Source organism: Schistocerca piceifrons, chromosome 1, assembly GCF_021461385.2.
Source record: "Schistocerca piceifrons isolate TAMUIC-IGC-003096 chromosome 1, iqSchPice1.1, whole genome shotgun sequence".
Classification (NCBI taxonomy): Eukaryota; Metazoa; Arthropoda; class Insecta; order Orthoptera; family Acrididae; genus Schistocerca; species Schistocerca piceifrons.
Genome location: NC_060138.1, coordinates 28,607,023 through 28,626,707, shown reverse-complemented (window position 1 = coordinate 28,626,707; position 19,685 = coordinate 28,607,023). Strand labels below are relative to the sequence as shown.

General features: G+C 45.7%; 1 protein-coding gene across 3 annotated transcripts in view; it reads left to right on the top strand.

Annotated features, from left to right (window-relative positions):
* The window catches only part of LOC124788248 (calcium-binding protein E63-1), a 555,703-nt gene that overhangs the window by 294,390 nt on the left and 241,628 nt on the right, over window positions 1-19,685 (top strand). The gene's annotated exons all lie outside the window — the stretch shown is intronic.

Genomic DNA, 19,685 nt, shown 5'->3' with positions numbered 1-19,685 from the left:
CCGTCCTCTTACGTCGACATGCCGTGGACGACACCAAAAACACGCACCTGTGGGGGCGTTGCGCTGTGCTTGGTTTCGGAACCAACTATCTGCGATCACTGGTCTGTCAAGTAGCTCTAAGATAGTGGGGTGACGTCTCTAGCGATTCTGTAGAATTCGTGTCCAACGTAAAGCCCCACAATGCAATATGAACTACTGTTTACTTTCACAACAAACACAACAGTACGTTGATAAAATAAGCACTATGTTGGTAAAGTACGAAACAGTACTTTCACCAATTCAAGTGCAAATTGTTGTTAAAAACCGGAGTCTGTTGGAGAACACCCTGTCAGCTGCTAAACGAATATGTTTATTGTACCGTCAGTTCCGACCTACACGGCCATCACCGCACCACAGAAAGTGACCCTAGCATAACGTAAGAGGTTCCAAATAACGATACAGGCGACATGCGCGTTAGGCAGTTTGTGGCATCTGATGACAGCACATAAGTGTTCGCATTGGTGCTGTCTTTTCAAATTATACCCACCACATACATTCGATATGTAAGCTTGTTCCTGTCTTGTGATTCTAAAGCAGAAATTTAAAAGCAGATTTGACCATAGGTGTTTTTAACTGGAGGGAGAAAAGTACTTATGTCGGATTATACGAAGATAATGCTAAGGTGATGCATTGCGGCGTGATGGAGAGTTTGTAGTTAGTAACTGGTGGCACAACACAGAGACGCACTTAGCAGCTGTCGGCCTATTTTGCAACGTGGCTCACAAAATACGTCGAGCGCCGACCATCGAAAATATTTTGTTAATGCTTAGCTCTTCAATTTTAAAGACAGTTTAATTCAGTGTATAATAAACTGCATACCCCGACATTTTATTATTATTTATGAAGTTTCCCCATCGCATTTCCGGGTGTCCGGTTGCGTTCGTTTGGTTTCAGATAGCGAGCGTATCTCAGATCACAGGTCTCGGCAGCTGACATGATGACCCGATCAGTTGACTGAATACTATGCGGAGAAACGAAATCGTCAACACGCCTGCATATGTGGAAATAAAACTACTATTCGTCTCGTGGCGATGCTGTTCCAACAAAAACATTAACTTGAAAAATACATCTGTTTATTTTTCTATCTCAGAATATCATATTCCTGATTCGTATCCAGTGCTTTCTGTAATCCACCAGTACATCAGCGCCTGAGTGTGAAACTAGTAAGCTATTGCACTACCTCTGTATGTTTACTAGGTTAAGAAAGGGTTTCAGACGCCGCATGAAAGCACTCTGAACAAACAGTGGCGTAACGGCGACGTGGAACACTGCCTGCGTTGCAACGAGGCAGCGAGAACGGAGCTCGGGCAATTTTGTGGAGGTTGAGGATTTGTCGCTTGGTCACACGACTGGTTTTTACCGACGTAGGGTTCCTCTTTTTTTTCCAAAGTATAGTGTACAGAATTTGCATCCGTATCATATTGTTAGCTCTAACTGCTGCTGGTGTAGTGTGGCGACACGTTTTGTGTTATGATTGGTGAGTCTGCCAGTGAGAGGAACACAAAGGCTGCGTGCGGGCTGGTGTCGGGCAGCAAGCTGCTGCTTCCCCCACTCCCGTCATATGATGGACGAATCACCTCCAACAGCATCACATGCCTTCAGTCAATAATGGAGCCACCAGACTCACCACAGCGGGCTGATGGGCACTGCTCACCAGCACCCCCACGACCACCAAAACGAGCACCACTGCCACCACCACCACCACCACCACCTTTTCTCCTCATTCCATTTAAACCCCAGTGATGAACATTGTTTTGCGTCACTAGGATCCGAACCGGATACCACCATGTCGACGAACACCGTTACCGATATCGGCTTTTCAGACACGTCTTTCACATCCAACAGTCGAATGGCGACATGAGGAAACATCCGTGTCCCAGAAGAAACCGTACTGACACCATATGTTGGCCTCCTATCAACTTTCACAGATAATATTGCACACCTATTAGTTAGCATCATGAGTCATTTCCATTAAGTGAGAAAGCACAATTTATTTGGACAAACAACGATGCAATAGCAACACGTTATAATGACAGATACTAGGCTCTGTCTCCAATAGTGTACGTGTGGTTTTGAGACTTACGGCAGTAACACATGTTGTTTTGTTACTGTGGCAGGAGAGACGGGAATGGGTGCTGAAGGTTTCTGGTGTTTCTGCTTCTACCGTACAATATTTGGAGAACACTTACCATCTGCTGTTTATTACAACAATAAATATCATCTGCTCGACAAGCATTTACAATTTCAGCGAACTGAATCTTCCTACGGTATTTGGTAGAACAACATTACAATAAATGAAAAGCACTTGTTACCTTTTGTCCTGCATTCCCGAGCCTAATTCTCTTGTAAAAAATAACATCAGAGCTTTAACAAAACTACAATATTATTAACATATTCTCTTTCTAGAAATTTAATTGATTTTAATTTAAAAATTTGTGATGTTAAAACAAAAAATATGCATAAAGCACTCTTGGAATTTAATAATTTTTTAAAGGCACGAACGTAAGTTGCAACTGTAAAAGAAGGTGCAAAATTAATACCTCCTGATATTTACTTTTAAACCACAACCATAAAATGTACTCCTGAAGTTTCTTGATCAACTGGAGATTTTTTGTAACCTTGAACACATTTTTTGTAACCTTGAACACATCCACAACATTATTACTATTATTCCATTAAAATGTTCCAGGTATAAGTTATTATTGGTTTTGCGTCTTGAGCTTACTATAATTTAATTAAAGAGAATTGTACCAGACGCGTTTCGGTTTCATTTACAAAGCGTCTTATGTGGTTAGTCTGGAAACTGGATGCATACGTTTGTAAATTTTTAGTTTTTTTTTTTTTGGGTTAAAAACAACGTTTTGTGTATAAAGTTGGCATGCAAGTTACTTACGGTAACTTTATAAACAAAATGTTGTTTTTAACGTAAAACAAACAAAACTGTAGAAACGTATGTATGCAATTTGCAGAATAATCCTTTATAAATAAAAGCGAAACGCGTCTGGTATAATTCTCTTTAATTAAATTCCACGAGCGAGGTGGCCTAGTGGTTAGCGAGCTGGACTCGCACTGTGGAGGACGACGGTTCAGAACCGCGACGGCCATCCAGATTTAGGTTCTCCCTGATTTCCCTGAATCGCTTCAGGCAAATGCTGGGATGGTTCCTTTGAAAGGGGACGGACGACTTCCTTCCCCATCCTTCCCTAATCTGATGGACCGATGACCTCTCTGTTTAGTCCCCTCCCCCAAAGCAACGAACCAACCAATTAAACCGCAGGAATCTCAAGACGGAAAACCAATAGTAACTGATTTTGACAGCTGCTGCGGAAGTTGGAAAATGCAAACAAACGTATTATGTTGAAAGTGTGATTAACTTACTTGAAAACCATCGAGTACTGCGTGTATTCTACAAATATAACTAATATTTAACACTACGTGCTTTCTGTACCTTGCTACAAGAGGCAAAATTGCATGCAGAGAATCCCAGCAACAACCAATGCACAGAAAAAAAATTTGGAAATTTGTGGTAAGTCCTGTGGGACCAAACTGCTGAGGTCATCGGTCCCTAGGCTTACAGTAAGTTAAACTAACTAAGGACGACACACACACACACACACACACACACACACACACACACACACACACAGGCCGGCCGCTGGTGGCCGAGCGGTTCTGGCGCTACAGTCTGGAACCGCGAGACCGCTACGGTCGCAGGTTCGAATCCTGCCTCGGGCATGGATGTGTGTGTTGTCCTTAGGTTAGTTAGGTTTAAGTAGTTCTAAGTTCTAGGGGACTTATGACCTCAGCAGTTGAGTCCCATAGTGCTCAGTGCCATTTGAACACACACACACACACACACACACACACACACACACACATGCCCGAGGAAGGACTCGAACCTCCGACAGGGGGAGCCGCGTGAACCGTGGCAAGGCGCCCAAGACCGCGCGGCTACCCCGCACAGCAATGCGCAGAAAGAAAGTATTTAAACAGCTCGGACCACACCATTGTTAAGAGGTTGTCTAACCAACAATACCGTTAAGAAGAAAGAAAGAAGGAGAATTAAACGCCAGTGACGTTGGTGTTGTAATATTGGCTTCAAACAACCTTAGAGTAACGCCCTTCGGCAACACGATAGCTGGCGTCGAACACCACCTTGACGAGCGAATATTGATATCATTTCTGCTCTTGAAGAAACAGCCGTCAGTACCGGAACGCAGCTAACAACTGGTCGAACTGTTGGCTCAGCTGGGCACGTATACACTAGGCGGCTGCCACTGCCCTGTACACAGCCAAGCATGGCCGCACGTCACCCACGGCGTGTTTTGCAGGGGTTGGACAAAAATATGGAGACACCAAGAAGACAGCACTTTACCATGTCTAATAAGCTGCAGGAAAACTCTTTGAGATTCAAAACAGCTCCGATTCTTCTCGGAACGGATAAATATAGCTCCTGTTTGGTTTACAAGGGAATTTGTTGCCATTACTCCTGCACACTGGGAGATGAAGAAGCTTGCACAGGATAGAGTAGCATGGATAGCTGCATCAAACCAGTCTCCGGGCTGAAGGCCACAACAAGAACAATTCCTGCACAACAGTGGCAAGTCCAGGTAAGGGCGATGGAAGTGAATAACGATCGTACGCCCTTCCCTCCAACACAGACCAGAAAGTCTCAGCAATGTTGAGATGTGGCGAGTGCGGTGGGCAGGGGAGATGCCTCGTGCTCACAAGGCTGGTCGTGGAACACGTGAGCCGCGTCAACAGGCGGCCTGTTGTTTTGGTGCACGGCGTCACCAGTGGGGACCACACGTTGCACCATGGGGTCGACCTGATTGGCCAAAATGGTCATGAAATCCTTGGCAGTAGCGTGACCTTGCGGAATAACCTTGGTGCCCATGGAATACCACAACTTGGCTGCCCAAATAATCAGCGATCCGCCCGGCAAGTTTCACTCTTCAGAGGTAAACTCGGGCAGAAGACAACAAATGATTCAAATGATTCTGAGTACTATGGGACTTAACATCGGAGGTCATCGGTCCCCTAGAACTTAGTATTTAAACCTAACTAACCTAAGGACAGCACACACATCCTGCCCGAGGCAGGATTCGAACCAGCGACCGAACAGTCTCGCGGTTCCATACTGAACAGAAGAAAACAGTGTGAGACAAGACTCACACTAGCAAATAACTTTCTTTCATTGGTCCATAATCCTGGCTTTATGACTTTGTCGCCACATTTTTTTGGGATTTGCGTCAGTGGCGAGCGGTTCTGGAAATCCATCTCCTCCTGCAGTTCCCTGGTTATGAGGCTCCCTTCACGTTGTTTTGATCCTGATAGGGTGCGCGAGAGCGATATTCAGTTTTGCTGTTACGTTTGCAGCTGTCGTCCTATTTTTCACCATCCTTTTCAGTGACCATCTGTCACGATCACTGAGCTCACGACTTAGCGGAAGATGTTTTTCCTGTGCACAGTATTAGCCTTCGATTACAGTTGAAAGGTAACCTGTTTGGGGGCTATATAAAAATGATTGAGAATGTATGCAAAATCTAGTTTACTGGCCATTTATTTTCCCAAAGACTAACATAATTTATACAAAACACGTTATGATAGAATATCATAAACAACACAGGTGGTTTAAGGCCACAATGGACAAGAATTCTGGTGGCAAAAGTGAGTCAAGTACTCTGGCCCTAAAAAGGTGGATAACGCAATCTGAATTAATGTGACGCTGAGCAGACTTTGACTGTTCAGACCTACAGAAGTATATATTTGTGCAACTGAGAGCAACTGGCGACTGGGATCTGTACGCCCTGACAAGGCCGGAGCAGCAGTACGTTAGCCTGTTTGCTTCGTGCAGCGATGCAACTTGCAGCTGGCGAGATGTGTGCGATGGAGGCGAGGAGAAAGGCGGCACCTGCGAATCGTTCGCGGGCACGAAAGAAATGCAAAATCTCATGGTCTAGCGATCAGGCAGACGGATCGCAATTTACTCTTTACCAAAGTTTTGAAATCATGGTAGATTTCAATGTGTAACACACCCGTTCGCTGGTCGTACCAAGGACCAATTTGGCTCACTTATACGACAGAGCGCACAAGGATTGCAAACGTCAAGACTGGTAAACCAAAAACGAATAAGTGTGCCCTCGGCAAACGAGTAGTCCGAGACGTTTGAAGCCACTCTGTCGGTACAGTAAGAACTTCACCACAGGCTCCCCAGTCTAACTACTCGCAAGTGAAGTCAGTCTTAGGACAGGTGCCAAGCACCAACCACACATGCCAGAGCTTCCACCAGACGTTGCTTCCAGACCTAAGTCCAGAGCTCGAGTGACTCGCACCTCTCCCAGATTAAAAAAAAAAAAACTCCGTTTTTTCCAAAGTGCACGAACGACGTGGCCTTCATCCCATCTTGAGCCAATCCCAGGGCTTTAGAGGCGCTAAATCTCCCCTACTACACGACAGCACAAACTCATGTCGAACCAGCGCAAGACTTAAGAAACCTGCGTCTCTGGAAAAAGAAGAAACCGCCAATTACTGGCCTTTTTAAGTTTTTACGGAGGGAGGAGATTTTTTCCTCCGAAGTCGCAACGCATCCAGCGGTAACAATCTTAAAGACCTTTACCTAAATCGCCTGTGCCTTGAAGCCTGTTAGTGCTAGCTATGAGGTGTGATAAAGATTCTCAGACGCCAGAGTTTCTTATACGTCAGGCGAACACGAAAACTTGTGAATTTTTATTAGGCGTGGCTCAGCACGTAATGACCGGCTTATGACTCCATTTTGTAGACGTGTTCCTTCAGTCCGTCACCCCCGGCCCAGCCTTCGGCTGGCGCCAATGTAGGTGTAGCAGCATTGTCCTGCTGGAGACCTGTCACGACTAGGGAGTGCTCTGTCTGCCCTTTGCAGCTGTTGGCCTGTCTGGGAAGATTTACTGAGGGACGAGCTCGCCGATCCCGGCGAGGTTTTTGGGCAAAGAGGGCTGCCTGCCGGCCGCAGAAGAGGAGGAATATTCAGAGAACTGGCCAACATTTGAAATGTATCACTCTGCTACGTTCAGGGGTCTACGTGGAATACTTACCCTACAGTTTATCTCCCACTTACGCCACGTAAATCTGACATGCTCAAGGAAATTATACAACTCCCTTGTTTCGCTCAAAATACAAATCAATACCGGAATATATTTGTTTGTTTCTTATATAGGGTTCCCCGTTAACAGCTTTCCCCTCACGTGATCTGTTACCAGCTCTTTAAACCCGATCGACGTTTGTTTGCCTCGAGCTGTGTGTCGCTCAGGAGTCGTTCCAGTGGCTGATAAGTGAGGAGGGTCACTTCTCTTACCGACGCTGCTGAAGCCCTCAGACACTCGACACCCACTTCTAGCCTTTCCCGTGCATTATGAACTGCAGCTACACCTTCTTTCCGTATCCTCCATTAGATCGCCATCTCGCCATTTCACGGGCTATTGCCCCTCTCATTGCCATTACTGTCATACATTTTATTATTATTCCAGATACACAGTCATCGACAGAAATTGTATTGAGAATATCCTAAATGTGAGTAGGATTTTTGCAGCATACCACCTCTTCGTATCGTTAGTTACATTAGTCTCTTGTTTACCTGTTTCAGTACACTGCGTTTTACGTCGGAATTAGTCCATTGTGAGGCATATGTAACTTCGTACCACGGTACGCTTTAACTAAAGCCAACTCCGTATTGCCACAATAAACCGTAAGACCGTTTCCATTGTTGAGATGGCTGTATGGGCACGTTACGAAATAATTTGAAAGTATAAAGAAAAAAGATTGATGAAATCGTCTTGTTCTTCTTGGCCATACACCGTTCCACCGCGGAATGTGTATGTTATTTCGGATTTGTCATTTTCATTGTCAGTGGGTAGCCCCATGATGCCGTTTCTGACCTCACCGCCTGCCCTCCCCCCCCTCCCCCCCTTTCGGGACGGAATCTGTGTGTCCCTTTTATCTGTGTCTGGTTTTATCTGATGGGGTTGGGTGAGAACGCTTCCTAAACGTCTGCAAATAAGTGTAATAGAGACAGGACTGGGATACCAGGCCGGTATTCACCTATCGGTTACGGGAAACCACCTAAAATCCACATCCAGGCTAGTTGACACACCGACCATCGTTATTAATCCGACCGGTGGATTTCCCCCTGCGCCTACGCGCATCCCCGTATTCTGGAAAGCTGTCCGGGCATGTTTTACTATTAATAAAGAAATAACTACTGTCATTCTTTTTCCGAAAGTTTAGTTTCTTTATCACACACTATGAGTCGGATGTCACGTGCGAGGCGAGGTGTTTATGTTCAGGTCAAGAGAGCCGTGTACGCATATAATTTGGAAACCACGGGTGATGTAACATATGCCAGGATTTGAAAAAGATAACGCATGATAGGTCATGCAAAAGTTGTCAGGACAGACAAAAGATGATTATAAGCAAAATTTTTATTTTATCTGAAAATTAGGACGTGTACTGCTTCAAATGTACGCTGAGGTGACAAAAGTCGTGAGATACCCCCTAATATCGTGTCGGACCTCTTTTTTTCCCGGCATAATGGAGCAACTCGATATGGCATGAAGTCAACAAGTCGCTGGAATTCGCCCGCAGAAATATCGAACCCTTCTGCCTCTACAGCTGTCCGTAATGTCAAAGTGTTAACAGTGCAGGCTTTTGCGCACCAGCTCACCACTCGATTATGTCCCATGAATGTTCGATGGTAATCATGTCGGGCGACTGGGTGGTCAAATAATTCGCTCGAACTGTCCAGAATATCCCTCTAACCAGTCTCGAACAGTTGTGGCCTGGTGACATGGAGCATTATCATCAATAAAAAAATTATATCATTGTATGGGAAAATGAAGTCCGTGAATGGTTACAAATGGTAGCCGAACATAACCATTTCTTTCAATTTTCGGTTCAGTTGAACCAGAAGACCCACTCTATTGCATATAAACACAGCTCACACCTTTATTGAGCCTCTGCCAGCTCGCACGATGCCTTGTTGACGACTTGGGTGCATTGCTTCGTGTGGTCCGCGCCACAGCAAACCCACCGTCGCCTCTTATCAACTGAAATCGGGACTCATCTGGCCAGGCCTCGGTATTTCCCTCGTCCAGTGTCCAACCTATATGGTCACGAGTCCAGGAGAGGCGCTGCAGGCGATGTCGTGCTGTTAGCAGAGACACTCGGCCCGTTAACGTGAAATTTCGCCGCACTGTCGTAACGGACACTGACTTCTGCGGTTATTTCACGCAGTACTGCTGGTCTGTTAGTAGAGACAACTCCAAACAAACGCCGCTGCTCTCGGTCGTTAAGTGATGGCCTTGAGCCACTGCATTGTCCGTGGTGACGGGAAGTGCCAGAAATTCGGTATTCTCGACACACCCTTGACGCTATGCCTCTTGGAATATTAAATACCCTGACGATTTCTAAATAGAATGTGTCGTGCGTCCAGCTTCAACTACCAATCCGCGTTGAAAGTCTGTTAGTTCACGTCGTGTGGCAATAATCTCGTCTGAATCCTTTTCACATGAATCACCTTACTACAAATGACAGCTCCGCCATTGCACTGCCCTTTTCTATCTTGTGTATGCTGTGCTACCGCCATAAATATCTCTGCATATCGCTGTCCCATAACTTTCCCCACCTCAGTGTGTAGTTGACATATGTAAATACAAAACTGCATATTATTCCAGAAAAAAGCATTGACATTAGCTGAAATATAAAACGCCAAACGCGACGGGAAATTAATCAGTAATAGTGTAACAAAAATGGGCGTTTAGTTTATGAACAAATAACTTACTTAAAATTCAACAAAATTTGTTGTGGCCTCAAGTTATGTGAGGCAAAGCTTCTTAAATCCAAACTGTACCTTACTCATCGAAATGAAAAGTTCATGTTGGCGACAGCTGTTGTCTGTCGAGGACTCGCTGGTGTAACTAGCGTCGAGTGGAGACAGCAACAGAAGGCGTTCTGCGTCCTCTCTTTCAGTGGGTGCAGCTCGCGCAAAATTGTGGGTCGTGATTTTTTCAGAGATGGCGGCATTGCACCTCCTGCAGGGTGAAGGGAAGGACGGACATCGCACAGCACCACGTATGGTCGCCACATTCGATAATGTTTTGTTTCGGTTCTTGAGAGACGCCGTCCGTGTGCGTCCCCTTCCTAAACAACGCCTCTGGATGCGGTAACTATAGACGTGCTCGTCAAGGTATGGCGCCGGTTCAGCTGTCCTTTAATTGTTAGTCGTTTTTCTAGTGTAGGGCACGTTGTACGTTGGCGAAAGGTAAATGGAAACGTTAATCCTAAACGCAGTCGTACGTATAAAATACCCCAACGTAGAGGGTGTCCGGGAAGCAGGGACAAATATTAAAGTGCTATAGAACATACAAAATTTATTAAAATGCAATTTTTTTTTCCAAACACAACACGTAACTTCTCCCATTTATGTATGAAAAATTGTATCCTCCGTATGACCACCCAAGTCCGGAAGGTAACAAGCAATGCGTTCATTGAAGTTCTCGAAAATAACGCGCGTATGGCATTGGTGGCCGGGAGACCCCTCGCGGGGCGGTTCGACCGCCGCTTCACAAGTTCTTTAACGCCACTACGGCGACTTGCGAGCGAATGAGGATGAAATGATGATGAAAGACCAACAACACCCAGTCATCTCGAGGCAGAGAAAATCCCTGACCCGCCGGGAATCGAACCCGGGACCCCGTGCGCGGGAAGCGAGAACGCTACCGCAAGAGCACGAAGTTCTCGATGACCCATTCACATACATCTGTTAGGATGCCGTTAATAACCCTTTTAATTTCATCCTTCAGTTGGTGTACTGTTTGTGGTTTATTCACGTTCACTTTTGATTCCTCAGATCAAAACAAAAATTTCAAATGGCTCTGAGCACTATGGGACAACATCTGTGGTCATCAGTCCCCTAGAACTTAGAACTACTTAAACCTAACTAACCTAAGGACATCATACACATCCATGCCCGAGGCAGGATTCGAACCTGCGACCGTAGCGGTCACGCGGTTCCAGAATGAAGCGCCTAGAACCGCACGGCCATAACGGCCGGCTTCCTCAGATCCCCAGAAAAAAAATCACAAGGCGTAACATCGCATCGGTGTGTCTATCAACGGATTCGTTGACAAATAATCATCGATCCTTGCTTTTTTTGCAATTCGCATTAAGGATAGCATGCCCAAACAATTTTCCAACTTCGGGTCCCGTAACGTCTACAAATTTGGCATTTTTTAATTCAGTTTCCTTCTATTGCAATTTTGACTGTCGTACTTGGTGATTTCGTTGCTAATATATTCAAATACATCGTTCCCAATATATAATTCTACGATATCCTCGACGCTCTGTGTACCTTTGGGAAATATATTTCGACCCGGAGATCCTTCAAATTTATTATCGGCCCTCGGTAAATCAAAGTCTGACCACCGTGCACTGTCTTCTTCGTCTGATTCTGCCGAATCATTTGGCAACCGTAGCGTTCGCCGAATTCTTCTTGGGCGTTTTTCACTATCTTCCTACGATTCTGCTTTACTTTCATTTTTTTGGTATCCAATGTCTTCTTCTCAATCGGACAACTCATCCGGAACGTCAGACAAGACGTCCGCGCATTCATCGTAAATAATCATATTTTCTCTTTCGTCCACCATGATGAAAGGGCACAAATACTTATAAAAACTAAATACTTGTTGGCGTGTGTAACTTGCTGTTAACAAAACACCAACAGAATGCAAAAGAAAGTGCTGTCGCCGGCCAGTGCGCGATTCTCTGCTGACGAGACCACTGTGGTGTCGCCGGCCGTTGACAACTATATCGCGCACAACACCACTGTGGTGTCGCCGGGCAGCATATTATTAAGAAGCCACTCGACAGTGAAGGCTCAGCCATATGCCAGAGTGGCTGCTTAGTTACTGTGCTGCAGTGTAAACAACAGGTGCAGCATGGCGGGGCTCACAGCCAGGCTGCCTCCTGTGTGCCAAGTGGCTGTGTAAACGGGCAGGTTGGTGACGCCTCCTGAGGGCGGCCATGTTAATCAGCTCGTCAGCAGGTTCTCGTGGCATTGTTCCCGCCGACCACGATGGTTTGTTATTAACGTTAACAGCAATTATCAGGAACGTTCCAGATAACGACCGTACTGTCAAAGCTCTAACGTTACTGCATGCTTTGACAGAAGCCTGACATTTATATGTGAGGAGTGGTCAGCACATTATTTCATTTCTTGCCCACGTATGTATGGCTTCAATGACATAGACAGTACGCAAAAATTCAACGAGGGTAAAAATGAAAGGTGTCTTGTCGCTACATTTAATTAGAACCACGTCATTGAAGCCACAGATACGTGGTCGAGAAATGAAATAATCTGCTGATCACTCTTCACAGATAAAATATCAGGCTTCTGTCAAAACATGCAGTAACGTTAGAATTTTGATAGTACGGTCGTTGTCTGGAACGTTCCGATAAATGACAACAGTTCGTGAAAGATAAATGTATTTTATCTTTCCTCCTTCCCATTGATCCCTAATGTGTTCGATTAAAATTATAAAAAAGACGTTTGGGCGCAGTTCAGACGAAAAGTAAGACGTGTGTACGAAACAAGAAACCGTGGGTCACTCAAATCACCCGCCCGTTTACACGTGTTCCACAGAATAATTATTTTACTATTCCCTAACAGTATTAGAGGAGATTACACAATTTAAAAGAAACAGGGATATAGACTGTGTTACTGTGTTTTGGTTGCGAATTAAAGCTGTACTTCAGTTCAATATTTGACAACACGTATATGTCAGTGTCAATGTTAAACGGTACTGAGGCAACATTTTCTTCTTTCAGCCGTGTCTGTAGTCTGGAATGCATTCATCTGTATTTTTTTGGCGTTGAAAGTTAAGTTACAATGCTTTGACACTGTTTTGCAAAAAACATACACTACTGGCCATTAAAATTGCTACACCACGAAGATGACATGCTACAGACGCGAAATTTAACCGACAGGAAGAAGATGCTGCGATATGCAAATGATTAGCTTCTCAGGGCATTCACACAACGTTGGCACCGGCGGCGACACCTACAACGTACTGACATGAGGAAAGTTTCCAACCGATTTCTCATACACAAACAGCAGTTGACCGGCGTTGCCTGGTGAAACGTTGTTGTGATGCCTCGTGTAAGGAGGAGAAATGCGTACCATTACGTTCCCGACTTTGATAAAGAACAGATTGTAGCCTATCGCGACTGTGGTTTATCGTATCGCGACATTGCTGCTTGCGTTGGTCGAGATCCAATGACTGTTAGCAGAATATGGAATCGGTGGGTTCAGGAGGGTAATACGGAACGCTGGGCTGCATTCCAACGGCCTCGTATCACTAGCAGTCGAGATGACAGGCATCTTATCCGCATGGCTGAAACGGATCGTGCAGCCACGTCTCGATCCCTGAGTCAACAGATGGGGACGTTTGCAAGACTATCTGCAACCATCTGCACTAACAGTTCGACAACGTTTGCAGCAGCATGAACTATCAGCTCGGAGACCATGGCTGCATCACAGACAGCAGCGCCTGCGATGGTGTACTCAACGACGAACCTGGGTGTACGAATGGCAAAACGTCATTTTTTCGGATGAATCCAGGTTCTGTTTACAGCATCATGATGGTCGCATCCCTGTTTGGCGACATCGCGGTGAACGCACATTGGAAGCGTGTATTCGTCATTGCCATACTGGCGTATCACCCGGCGTGATGGTATGGGGTGCCATTGGTTACACGTCTCAGTCACCTCTTCTTCACATTGACGGCACTTTGAACAGTGGACGTTACATTTCAGATGTGCTACGACCCATGGCTCTATCCTTCATTCGATCCCTGTGAAACCCTATATTTCAGCAGGATAATGCACGTCCACATGTTGCAAGTCCTGTAAGGGCCTTTCTGGATACAGAAAATGTTCGACTGCTGCCCTGGCCAGCACATTCTCCAGATCTCTCACCAATTGAAAACGTCTGGTCAATGGTGGCCGAGCAACTGGCTTGTCACAATACGCCAGTCACTACTCTTGATGAACTGTGGTATCTTGCTGAAGCTGCATGGGCAGCTGTACCTTACACGGCATGCAAGCTCTGTTTGACTCGATGCCCAGGCGTATCAAGGCCGTTATTACGGCCAGAGGTGGTTGTTCTCGGTACTCATTTCTTAGGATCTATGTACCAAAATTGCGTGAAAATGTAATCACATGTCAGTTCTAGTATAATATATTTGTCCAATGAATCCCCGGTTATCACCTGCATTTCTTCTTGGTGTATCAATTTTAATGGCCAGTAGTGTACATGTAGCAGTTGTGTTGCGGCATTTCTTGTCCTTAGACAGTCGAAGAGCCCACACATGGGTGTAGACGTCCCGCAGATGATCAGTTTCCTCATATGTCTTTTGGTGCTCACAGTCAATGACTTTCACAATGACATTCACTTTTTGCACTGTTAATCAACCAGATGTAGATAACTTTTTAAAATGAGAAAGCAGCAACATCTAAGATTCCGTTTATGTGGTCAATGACTGCGAATCATGGTGATGGTAAGAATCAATTCCATAATTTTATCCAAAAAATTTATCAGTTTCATAACAGCTAGAGGATATCATAATGAAGAAAGGAATCGAAATGTGGTGATTTGTTTGTAGAAAGTTGAGAGAAATATCGACAAAGAGAGATCCCGTAACGCTGCCGACTTCAGGAGACAAAATGTAGTGTCGCCTTGCTTTCTCTGAATGTGCACCGCAAGTATGGCCAAGGAGCGAGAACAGAAACGGACTGCCTTTGCTCAAGCCGGCTGCTCCTCGCACCCTATTCGCCCCGTTCGCCAGTTGCGCCCGACGTCATTATGCAAAGTCTCCAGCGCTGATAATGTCGGGGGGCACGGCCTTATCTGCTCAGGCGATCCACTTCCAGATAAGGCGCGACGCCGCTTTGTAGTCACGGCGTGGGCCGGAATCTATACGGCGGCAGCGGAGGCAGCAGACAAGCCCCTGTAAAAAGCTGCACTTCCTCCCTCAGCTAATCAAGGTTTTGAAAAAACCCCTGCCTTGATTACAACTTTCATTAACCTCCACAGTAACTGCACCCGAAAGTTTAATTGGACACAGTTTTCCGTCAAATATACCACGCGAGCGCTTTACTGAAGACTAAATCAGGCAGCTGTTTTTCGCGACAAGGAGGGGAGCAGTAGTTGAGCCACTGGACTTCATTCCGGAGGCGTGGGTTCAATTTGTACTGGGGTAAACTGCCGCCAGCACAGCAGGCGGCAAAAAGGTTGCGCGAAGACAGTAGGCGCAAGCAGCGCGCCCATCAGGGGAGAGGCCTAATAGAGACTCGCAGGAGACTTGCCGCCAACGCCCACTCGGCCGCCAGTCGTCCAGTGAGTCAGCGAGTCGAGTCTTCAGTCGCAGCCCAGTCAGACAGTCACAGACAGAGTCCCAGCCTCAGGCAGCACACAGCGACCAGAGTAGTGTGCATGGCGGACTTGTACTTCACCAGCAGTGAGTACAAGTCACGTGGACTGTTACGGAACAACTTGTACCACAACACATGGTCTACATTAAGTATAGTAGCTCTCTCTTTATGTTAATAAATAAAGAACCCTGTTAATACGTGCATGCAGTTGTGCTATAGAAAGGGGTACCGAAGACCAAACAGCATCCTGTTCCTGCTCCCCATGATACAAGCCTACAGTGACAGCGAGACGACACGAAACAATTCACAGTCCTCCATTTCTCATTAAAATTTTCGGAATCCTTCGGACAAATTCCATGGCTGCAGCTCACCACTCTCCTTGCCAGTTCATCCGGTTTAGACCAATGTGACTGAGCTAATGGCAATCTGCATACGTCATGACCCGGTTGGGGAAAAAAAACACGCATTTGCCAGGCTAGCGCAATTATATCTTTCTCTTTGTCCTTCTTCTTCTTCTACTACTACTACTACTACTACTACTACTACTTTTCCGTTAATCAATGTTGGCTACCACCTGGTGTATCTTTATTCTGTGAACCACATTATGTAGTAGTTGATCTCCACTTGGTAATCCTGTCCATTGCCAATACTCTGTCTAACCATAACATAGTTCTTCACCTTTTTCATTTTTTTTTTACCCTCAATTTTCCCTCAATGAACTTTACTGGTATGCAGGGTGGTCCACACATCGTGACTCGGCCAAATATCTCACGAAATAAGCGTCAAACGAAAAAACTACAAAGACGCGAAACTTGTCGAATGGGGAAACCAGATGGCGCTATGGTTGGCCCGCTAGATGGCGCTGCCATAGGTCAAACGGATATCAACTGCGTTTTTAACTAGGAACCCCCATTTTTTATTACATATTCTTCTAGTACGTAAAGAAATATGAATGTTTTAATTCGACCACTTTTTCCGCTTTGTGACAGATGGCGCTGTAATAGTCACAAACATATGGCTCACAATTTTACACGAACAGTTGGTAACAGGTAGGTTTTTTAAATTAAAATACAGAACGTAGGTACGTTTGAACATTTTATTTCGGTTGTTCCAAAGTGATACATGTACCTTTGTGAACTTATCAGCCGGCCGGTGTGGCCGAGCGGTTCTAGGCGCTTCAGTCTGGAACCGTGCGACCGCTACGGTTGCAGGTTCGAATCCTGCCTCGGGCATGGACGTGTGTGATGTCCTTAGGTTCATTCGTTTAAGTAGTTCTAAGTTCTAAGGGACTGATGACCTCAGATCTTAAGTCCCATAGTGCTCAGAGCCATTTTGAACTTATCATTTCTGAGAACGCATGCTGTTACAGCGTGATTACCTCTAATACCGCATTAATGCAATAAATGTTCAAAATGATGTCCGTCAACCTCAATGCATTTGGCAATATGGGTAACGACATTCCTCTCAACAGCGAGTAGTTCGCTTTCCGTAGTGTTCGCACATGCATTGACAAATGCGCTGACGCACCTTGTCAGGCGTTGTCAGTGGATCACGAGAGCCAATATCCTTCAACTTTCCCCATAGAAAGAAATCCGGGGACGTCAGATCCGTCGAACGTGCGGACCACGGTATGGTGCTTCGACGACCAATCCACCTGTCATGAAATATGCTATTCAATACCGCTTCAACCGCACGCGAGCTATGTGCCGGACATCCATCATGTTGGAAGTACATTGCCATTCTGTCATGCGGTGAAACATCTTGTAGTAACGTCGGTAGAACATTAAGTTCAAAAAATGGTTCAAATGGCTCTGAGCACTATGGGACTTAACTTCTAAGGTCATCAGTACCCTAGAACTTAGAACTACTTAAATCTGACTAAACTAAGGACATCACACACATCCATGCCCGAGGCAGGATTCGAACCTGCGACCGTAGCGGTTGCGCGGTTCCAGGCTGTAGCGCCTTTGACCGCGTGGCCACCACGGCCGGCCAACATTACGTAGGAAACCAGCATACATTGCACCATTTAGATTGCCATCGATAAAATGGGGGCCAATTATCCTTCCTCCCATAATGTCGCACCATACATTAACCCGCGAAGATCGCTGATGTTCTACTTGTCTCAGCCGTCGTGGATTTTCCCTTGCTCAATAGTGCATATTATGTCGGTTTACGTTACCGCTGTTGGTTAATGACGCTTCGTCGCTAAATAGAACGCGTGCAAAAAATCTGTCATCGTCCCATAATTTCTCTTGTGCCCAGTGGCACAACTGTACACGACGTTCAAAGTCGTCGCCATGCAATTCCTGGTGCACAGAAATATGGTACGGGTGCAAGCGATGTTGATGCAGCATTGTCAACACCGACGTTTTTGAGATGGTTGACGTTTCGCATGTGACTGAACACTTCCTGTTTCCTTAAATAACGTAACTATCCGGCGAACGGTCCGGACACTTGGATGATGTCGTCCAGGATACCGAGCAGCATACATAGCACACGGCCGTTGGGCATTTTGATCACAATAGCCATACATCAACACGATATCGATCTTTTCCGCAATTGGTAAAAGGTCCATTTCAACACGGGTAATGTACCACGAAGCAAATACCGTCCGCACTGGAGGAATGTTACGTGATACCCGTACTTAAAAGTTTGTGACTATTACAGCGCCATCTATCACAAAGCGAAAAAAGTGGTCCAACTTAAAGAATTGTATTTCTTTACGTACTAGGCGAATACGTAATTAAAAAAACGCAGTTGATATCCGTTTGGCCTTTGGCAGCGCCATCTAGTGGGTCAACCGTAGCGCCGTATGGTTTCCCCCTCCAAGCTAGACGAGTTTCGTTCATGGTAGTTTTTTCGTTTGACGCTTATTTCGTGAGGTATTTGGCCCGGTTACGATCAATGGACCACCCTTTATACGCTGACGTGATGGAAGTCATGCGAAAGCAATACACACATACACAGATAGCGGTGGTATAGTGTACACAAGCTATAAAATGGCAGTGCATTAGCCAAGCTGTTATTTATATTCAGGCGATTCATGTGAACAGGTTTCCGACATGATTATGGCCACTCGACGTGAAATAATAGACTTTGAACGCGGAATGGCAGTTTGAGCCAGATGTATACGAAATTCTGGTTTGGAAATCGTTCGGGATTACGACGGCATCAAGAGTCTTCCGAGTGGTCCAAATTTCGGGCATTACTTCTCACCGCGGACAATGCAGTGGCTGACAGTCTTCACTTAACGACCGAGAGCAGCGGCATTTGCGTACGGTTGTCAGTGCTAACAGACAAGCAACACTGCGTGAAATAACCACAGAAGTCAATGTGTGGCGTACGACGAACGTATCAGTTACGACAGTGCGACGAAATTTGGCGTCAATGATCTATAAGAGCAGACAACCGACGCCTTTGCTAACACCATGCAGCGCCTCTCCTGGAAACGGGACGATGTCGGTTGGATCCTAGACGAGTGGAATACCGTGACCTGGTCAGATGAGTCCCAAATTCAGTTGCTAACAAGGGAACCTCCCCATCACACCCCCCTCAGATTTAGTTATAAGTTGGCACAGTGGATAGGCCTTGAAAAACTGAATACAGATCAATCGAGAAAACAGGAAGAAGTTGTGTGGAACTATGAAAAAAATAAGCAAAATATACGAACTGAGTAGTCCATGTGCAAGATAGGCAATATAAAGGATAGTGTGAGCCCAGGAGTGCCGTGGTCCCATCGTTAGCGTGAGCAGCTGCGGAATAAGGGGTCCTTGATTCAAGTCTTCCCTAGAGTGAAAAATTTTAATTTTTTTATTTTCAGACAATTATTACCTGTCCGTCCGTCCGTCCGATGCGAGGTAACTGCGCTGTAGCATGGGGACGCTACACCTAAACAAACATCGAAACACACGACGTCAGTCGACTACAACGCACGGAAGAGAGAGTATTCCTGCTAACGAGGCTCCCTGGCTGGCAGTTAACTGTTCGCTACTTTGGACGAGAGTGCATTAAATACGTGAGATGTATTCCGTGGGCAATATGAATCCAGCAAATATAGCGGACGGACGGTCAGATAATAATTGTCTGAAAATAAAAAATTAAAATTTTTCTCTCGAGGGAAGATATGAACCAAGGACCTCTCGTTCGGGAGCTGCTCACGCTAACCACGGGAGCAAGGCGCT